This window comes from Callorhinus ursinus, unplaced genomic scaffold, assembly GCF_003265705.2.
Source record: "Callorhinus ursinus isolate GAN/ISIS: 27379988/994484 unplaced genomic scaffold, GSC_fseal_2.0 scaffold5, whole genome shotgun sequence".
In the NCBI taxonomy this organism is placed as follows: Eukaryota; Metazoa; Chordata; class Mammalia; order Carnivora; family Otariidae; genus Callorhinus; species Callorhinus ursinus.
Window position 1 is genome coordinate 48,030,443 of NW_027397067.1, and position 8,035 is coordinate 48,038,477.

Below are 8,035 nucleotides of genomic sequence, written 5' to 3' on the forward strand. Positions count from 1 at the left end.
CTTCTATCATTCTGCATGTTTGTTTTTGCCTTTCGTCAAAAGGACTGAGCTTTGCTTGACGTTCATTTATTAATTTAACAAACATTTACTGACACAATCCATCTCTCAAGGCGCTTGCAGGTGAGGAAGACCGAGACATAGATGATGATGGAGGGCACTGGGAGGGGTATGCAGGGCGGGGGGTAGGCAATATGGTCACAGGAAGCAAGCACAGCTCCGTTAGCTGGGGGGGTGGGGGGTGGGCTGCCAAGAGGTCTGCGGGCAGGCAGTGTTGCTGCAGATGAGTAGGGAAAAATTCACAGGAGTTACCCAGACGAGGAAGGGTGGGAGGAGCTGAAGCTATAGAGGGAGAGGCTGGGGAGATGAGGTTGGGAAGGAAACGAGGGGGAGGTCATAAAATTCCCTGGAGTCCGAACTCTATCCTGAAAGCCACGGAAAACCTCTGAAGGAAATGAAGCAGCGAGACTGGTGTAGATTTTTGTTTTCCAACCGAGCATTCTAGTTGCAGTTTGGAAAATGGGCTGGAGCAAGAGTGTCCTGATTCAGAGCAAAGAGCCCGGTGTGAAGGCAACTGGAGCAATTCAGGCAAGCGATACGGACATGAACTGCATCAGTGACGGTAGAAGCCACGAGAAGGGGGCATATAACAACAACGATTAAGAGCTCACATTTCTGCAGCACTTGTTAATGACAAGGCACTGTGTGAAGTGCTTTCTGTGTACTAATTCGTTTTATCTTCACAACAAACCTGAGATACGTTTGGTACCTATTATCAACCCCATGCCACAGATCAGGAAACAGAGAAGTTAAGGAGCCCAAGGTCGCAGAGCTACTTACATCCCAGCCAGAACTCACATCCAGCAGTTTGGCGGCACAGCCCCCTCACCTAGCACACTTACAGAGAGGCAGTGTGTCCTCAGGACTGGTGCTGACTGGTTAAAATGGGGGAGACTCCGGAGGGAATTTCCAGGGGTCTGACTTAAGCACCTGAACATTGGGGTTTCAGTTTCTTGAGCCTCCTCCTCTGAAGGAAGCCCCTCCCCAGATCTGTACTTAGCTCCCAGTGGTCCCCCTCCCATATACCCACACTCCCACCATCACACCACCCCCTTCTCCTTTGCAGTCCCTGCACCCTGCATTTGACCTGAAAACACAGGCATCTCCCAGACAGTGAAAACCCTCACAAGCATAGCCAATTAGGTCTGAGAAACCCGGACCTAGAATCCTGCTCTCGATAATACAGCTGCTTAAGTCTGTTATTTTTAAAGCAGACAAAGCTAGGAAAACTTTGAGCAAGCCTGTGTGGTTTCCTACTCAGCAAGCGAGACCTTGGCAACCCTACTTCTGTGTTTCACACTAGCCGCCCTACGAACAGAACGCGTACCATCATTCGGGACCAGCGTTTAACAACAGAAGCACACTTGACCGGCCTGGCCTGCAGCTTCAGACAGACCGGCAGGAGGAAAGTGGCCCTGGCGGGAGATCTTCCGAGAGCCAAACGGCTTGCTTTCTCTGGGCTGTAAAGTTAAAGCAAGCATCTGCAGCAAGAAACTTGTGTATTTCCTGCGGACAGGGAGACCTCCTGCCCCTCCCGGGCTGATACAACCCACTTTGCACATCCTGCTTCTCTGGGAGCTAAAAATAAATCGGTATGCACTGAAAAACACTCAAACACATCTCCCCAGCACACCCCTTCCAGAGTCCCTGAGGGCAAGAGACGCAAATCTTTCAGGTCCTGAGTCCCAAATGCATGCTACTTCCTCCTCTGGGTTCAACTACCGCCTTCGGTGGCTCCCAAAGCCCCCTCCCCTGGTCCCCACACCCCACACACGCCTCCTGTAGCCACTCGGGGCCGACTCTGCAGGCCCGGGAACCAGCGAGTGCCCTCGACCCCAACCCCCGCCCTGAAGGGTTGCTCCCGAGGTCCCCGGGCCACCAGGCGCACGAACGCCCCCTTCCGACCCAGCGCGCCCCCATCCTGCCTGCCCCGCGCGCCTCAGCGCGTCGGTCGCCAAAGTTGCTCTCTCCTTTCCTGCCACCCATCCTCGGGGGCTTTGGCTTTGTTTTCTTTTCCCTCAGAGGCACTGAGGGCAGGACAAGGGTACTGACCGGGTGAGCTGCACCGGGAATGGCTGCGGGGACCGGGTCCCCAGGACCGCGCGGCTCCTCGCTCTCCCCTTCCCCTGCGCCCGCCCGGCCCCGAGCGCGCGGGTCCCCCCAGCAGCCGCTCCCGGCGCCGCCGGCCCCCCGCACACCCGCCCCGGCCGCAACTCCGATGTGCCCTGGCTCCAGAGAATCGGAGGGAAGGCGCTGCGACTCACCGCCTCGGCCGCTCCCGGCGTCTGTGTCGCCGCCGGAGAGGCGGCAGCCGCAGCGGCGGCAGCGCCTTCCCTCCGCCCGCCTCCCCCTGGACAGTACCGCCGCCCGCCGCGCCCCCCTCCCCTGCCTCGCGCGGGGTCTCCCTGCTCGCCGCCGCCGACCCCCCCTCCCCACTGCGACCCGGCAGGCAGCCTCTCCCGGGTGGGCTGGACTGCGGGAGTGCAGGGGGGGCCAGGCGGAGGCGCGCGGTTTGCAGGTGCAGTGGACGCCCCGCCTGTCCGGGTGCGGCCGCCGGCCTTATCCCCATGGTGCCCCCTTAGTCCCAGCCGGGGCCCAGGGTTCTAGCCACGCTGCGCGCGTCCTTTCCAAGGGGTGGAGAGGAGAGGGGAGTCTGGGGTCTCTGAAGCAGTGAAGTTCAAGGGAACCTTGGAAGGGCAGGCCCACGAGGTGGGAGGGGGCTGTTCTTGCCTAACCCATGTTTTCTTTACCCAGAGCCTTCTGTGAACTGTCGAGGGATGGCTTAACAAAAAACTCGGGAAGAGGACAGCCCCACTGCAGAATGTCTCCAAACCTTCCATCTCAACTGCCCATGATGAGAAGCAAATGTCTTGTCAATACATTCCACCCATCTTTATCAATGGCTGCCAACACATGTCCCTGTCTTGCTGTTTTGGCCACGCATGACCTCTCAAAAAGCCACTGTTAACTTCTTGTACTTGTCAACCCCAGTGACATCGCCAGAACCCATAGAAGGTCTCAATAGCAGCTCAAATTCATTGATTAAAAATCTTGCTGTTTAAAAACAACAGAGAGGAGCCATGTCAAGGTGTAAAGGCATCATGACTTGTCCATGCTTGTTACAATGATTACAAAATCTTCTAATATGACTAGTTATAGAAATGACAGTTACCTTGAGGTCCAAACAACCACCCACTCTGATGGGAAAATCAAGTGAAAGGTTCAGCTAACCAAAACCAGTCTTTTAGTTTCACCTTTAATTTCCACACCATTTACTCATTGAGGCAATGCTTGAAAAACAAAAGTTGTCTGAGAGGCCATTAAACCATTACTGGATACTAAAACCTTTTCTTGAGTTGAATTAGCAGATTAGCCCAGTGGCTTGCCTCCCTAGATACAAATTGGAGTCACCTAGGAAGTTGGATTTTTGTTTTGTTTTTTATTATTAGGCCTGTGCCCCAGCCCCCAGCCCCAGCCCCACCCCCACCCGCACCAGGAGATTCTGATTTAACTGGTCAGGGAAAGGTCTGAGCAGGCATTGAAAGACTCAGATGTCCCTAAGGTATTAAAAAGAAGTGACAAAGAAATAATTTAGGCTGGGCGTACAGGGGCAAATGAGGAAGGGCATCATACCCTGAAGAGGGCAGTCTCATTTCCCCATGTGGGAAATGCAGATCCGGTGTGGTCCTCGAGTTGGATTTTTTTCATTTTGTTTTTTCCGGAGAAGCCAGAAATCCACGTTTACTGTGAACTGTTCTCATGTTAAAATGTTGGTTACCAAGTTTTAAAATCTTTTAAGTCCTCTAAAGGCCAAGAAAGAAGAGTTTGTAGGTCCTAAGGGGCCCCCAGGTCATCAGTTTGTCAGCTGTTCTGGGTGCCTGGCTTGCAGACTGCAGGAAGAACCCTGGTTGGTTGAAGGCAGTGGTGGGAAGGCTGAACTGCTTGGAGACAAGGGTGTCTCTGAGATAGTGACTTAAAAACCCCCTTTATTTTTTAATTTTGCTTTAATGATCTCCGCTTTTTAAAAAGCTCCTTTAAGATATACCATTCATATAGCGTACAATTCACCCATTTAAAATATACGATTTAATGGTTTTTAGTGTACTCACCGGTTGTACAACTATCACCACAATCAATTTTTAGAACTGATTTTGATCACCCCAAATAGAAATGCTATGCCTATTAGCACTCATCCTCTTCTTTCTCCCAAGCCCCAGCCCCTGGCAACTGCTAATCTACTTTCTATAGATTTTTATATAGCTTTTCTATAGATTTATCTACTTTTTATAGATTTGCCGATTGTGACTGGTTTCTTTCACTTAGCATAATGTTTTCAAGGTTCATCCATGTCATCAGTACTTCATTCCTTTTCAGGGACAAATAATATCCGATGGTATGAATATAGCATCGCATTTTGCTCATCCATTTATCAGTTGATGGATATTTGGGCTGTTTCCGCTTGTTGGCAGTTATGAATAATGCTGCTATGAATATTCATGTATAGGTTTTTATGTAGATGTGTGTTTTTATTTCTCTGGAATATATATCTAGCACTAGGTTTGCTGGGTCACACGGTAACTCTATGTTTAACATTTTAAGGAACTGCCACTCTGTTTCCCAAAATAGCAGCACCATTTTATAGTCTCCGCAGCCATGTATGAGGGTTCCAGTGGTATCCACGTCCTTGTCAGCACTTGTTATTTGCCATTTTTTAAGTTGGACCATCCTAGTGGGTGAGAAGTGGTATCTCATTGTAGTTCTGATTTGCATTTCCCTGATGGCTAATGATGTGCCTTTTAAAGATTCATGTACAGTAAAATTTTAAAGGAACAGCTCTGCAAATTTTGATAAATGCATGGTACTATCTCCAAAAGTGTTGTTACCCCTTGTAGTCAAGCTCTCCCCTTAACCCTAACCTCTGGCCACCAGTGATGCATTCTTTGCCTCTACCGTTTTGTCTTTTCAAGAATGTCATCTCAGTGAAATCATATGGTCTGTAACCTCTGAAGTCTGGTTTCCTTCAGTTAGCATTTGCAAGTGAGATTCATCTGGGTTGTTGAGTACATCTGTGGTTTATTCCTTTTATTGTATGAATGTGTTACAGGTCGTTTATTCATTCACCAGTTGAAGGAAGTTTAGGTTATTTCCAGTTTGGGATAATCATGAATAGAACTACAGTAATATTGGCCTACAGGTTTTTGTGGGAATGCAAGTTATCATTTCACTTAGGTAAATCCATAGGACAGGGATTGTTGGATCCTGTGATAAGTGTATGTTTACCTATTTAAGAAACTGCCCATTTTATGGTGCACCTGAAACTGTATAATGTTATATGTCAGTTATACCTCAATAAAAAAGAAAAAGAAAAGAAACTGCCAAACTGCTTTTGAAATAGTACTCCCAACAGCAATATATGAGCATTCCAGTTGTTTTCCATCCATTCCAGGACTTGACATTGCTAGGTTTTTGTTGCTTTGCTTTGTTTCAAGTCGTTTTATTTTTTTTAAAGATTTTATTTATTTATTTGACAGAGAGATAGAGAGCACAAGCAGGGGGAGCTGCAGGCAGGGGGAGAGGGGGAAGCAGGCTCCCCGTGGAGCAGGGAGCCCGATGCGGGACTCCGTCCCAGGACCCGGGGATCATGACCTGAGCTGAAGGCAGCTAAGCTTAACCAACTGAGCCACATAGGTGCCCTGTTTCAAGTCATTTTAGATGGTGTATAACAGTTTTAATTTGTATTTCCCTAATAACTAATGATGTTGAGCATTTTTTATGTGCTTATATGTCATCTATTTAATTCCACTGAAATGCTATTTTAAGAATTTTCTTATTTCTTAATGGTTCATTTGCTTGCTTATTGTTGAGTTTTAAGTGTCATTTATATATACTGGATAAAACCCCTTGTCAGTTACGTGATTTGCAAATATTTTTCTCCTTATATGAGGTATGTCTTTTCATTCTCTTACCATGGTCCTTCACAAAGCAGAAGTTTTGATTTTGATGAAATCTAATTTATCAATTTTTCCTTTATGTATTATCCTCATGGTACCATATCTAACTCTACCTAATCCCATGTCACATAGGTCATCTCCTAAAAGTTTTATAGTTTTACACTTTATATTTAAGTCTATCATCCACCTTGAGTTCAGTTTTGCATAAGGTACAAGGTATGGACTAAGGTTCTTTTTGTTCATGGATATCCAATTACTCCAACAGCACTTATTGAAAAGACTATTTTCTCCATTTAATCATCTTGCCCCTTTGTCAAAAATCAATTGACCCTATTTGTGTGGCTGTATTTCTAGACTCACTATTCTGTTACAATGATCTATGTGTCTGTCCTTTTGCCAGTACCACACTGTCCTGATTACTATAGGTTTCTAATGAGTCTTGAAATCAAGTGGGGCAAGTCTTTCAACTTTGTTCTACTTTTTCAACATTATCTTGACTGTTCCATATCTACAAAATTTCTACTGATATTTTGTGATGGCACCGAATCTATGGACCACTTTGGGCAGGATTAGCATTGTAACAACGTTCAGTTTTATAATCCACGAACATGATGAATATCTCCATTTAAATTATCTTTAATTTCTTTCATCAGCATTTTGTAGTTTTGAACATTAAGATCCTGCACATTTTTGTTAGTCTTATAACTATGTATTTTTTTTAACTAGGTGCTTTTGAAAATGTAAATTTCAATTCCCAATTATTGATGGCTTGTACATAGAAATATGATTGATTTTTGTATATTAACCTTATAACCTGTGACCTTGATAAACTAACTCACTAGTTCTAGGAAATATTTGTGGATTCCTTGGGATTTTCTATGAAGACAGTCATGGCACTGGTGAATAGAGTTTTATATCTTCTTTTCCAATCTAAATATCTTTTGTTTATTTTTCTTTTCTTGTCTGCACTTGCTAGAATCTCCAGTTCTATTTTGAATGGAAGTGGCAGGAGATGACATCCTTGCCTCATTCCCGATCTTAAGGGGAAAGTATTTAGTCTGATTAGGAGGGTACTTTGAGTTGTCTCCCTTGGAGGGAGTAAAGGGTGTATCCCCCATGTATTTTAGATTCTGTATTCTTTAAAAGCACCCACCATGCCCACTCCTCAGGTGATTCTGATGTCCAGTTAAATTTGAAGATATATAGTCTAGAAGATAACTTTACTCCCTTCTCACTCTTAAATTCCATGAGACCAGTTCCTTTATTTAATGACAAATATTGACTCTGTGTTTTCTATATGCCAGGCACAATTTTAGGCCCCTACATACAGAAATTAAAGCTCAGTATGTGCTCTCACCAACCTTAAAGTCTAGTGGGAGAGACACACATAAGCCTATGTTACAATGCAATGTAAATGCTCTGTGCACTCACTTTACTTGCTCTTAATTTTCTAGATCCTTGAAGGAGGGACGTCTGCCTACTGAGTTCTTACTGAAGCCACTATGCCTTAGATCAAAGCTATATTCCTCATAGCCACCTAAATGCCAATCTTTTCTGGATTTTGCCCATAGAGCTTTCCTCTTGGTTATGGAGTCTCAGGATGTGTGGACTCTCTTTGAGACAAGTTGAGCTTGTCATCTTAAGTAAGATTTTAAAATTTCTCCTCAGATTTCTTTTTTCCCCTCTTCAATGTACAAGCTCTATAAAATGAACTTATTTCTTTTAAAGGTCTCTTTCTTCATCTCCAATCGGGGATGATCATATCCTCACACCTCACATGTAGATCATGTTTTTTCCCTCCTACATGTGTATGTAATAATATAATCTTCATTTAATTATAGCTCATGCCCACTAGCTAAGGATTTGCTGACATACTTCACCCAAAATCACAACATCACTGTGGGAGCTTGAGGAGAGAAAAGTTTTTGTTCAAATGGATTATCTTCTGCTGCTCGCACAGTACTACTCTTGATCTCCAAAATACATCTATGGGAAAGCAGACTAGTAACTTTTTGATGGTGGTAGCT

At 45.4% G+C, this 8,035-nt stretch overlaps 1 protein-coding gene across 3 annotated transcripts in view; it reads right to left on the reverse strand.

Moving 5' to 3' along the window:
* The window catches only part of NCALD (neurocalcin delta), a 371,302-nt gene extending 368,913 nt beyond the window's left edge, over window positions 1-2,389 (reverse strand). For 2 of the 3 annotated variants that reach the window (XM_073893058.1, XM_073893059.1), the window contains exon 1: window positions 2,322-2,389. The gene's annotated coding sequence lies outside the window, so the exon portion shown is untranslated. The remainder of the gene's footprint in view (window positions 1-2,321) is intronic. The other variant, XM_073893055.1, reaches the window with a different exon arrangement.
* Between the last annotated feature and the right edge of the window lie 5,646 nt (window positions 2,390-8,035).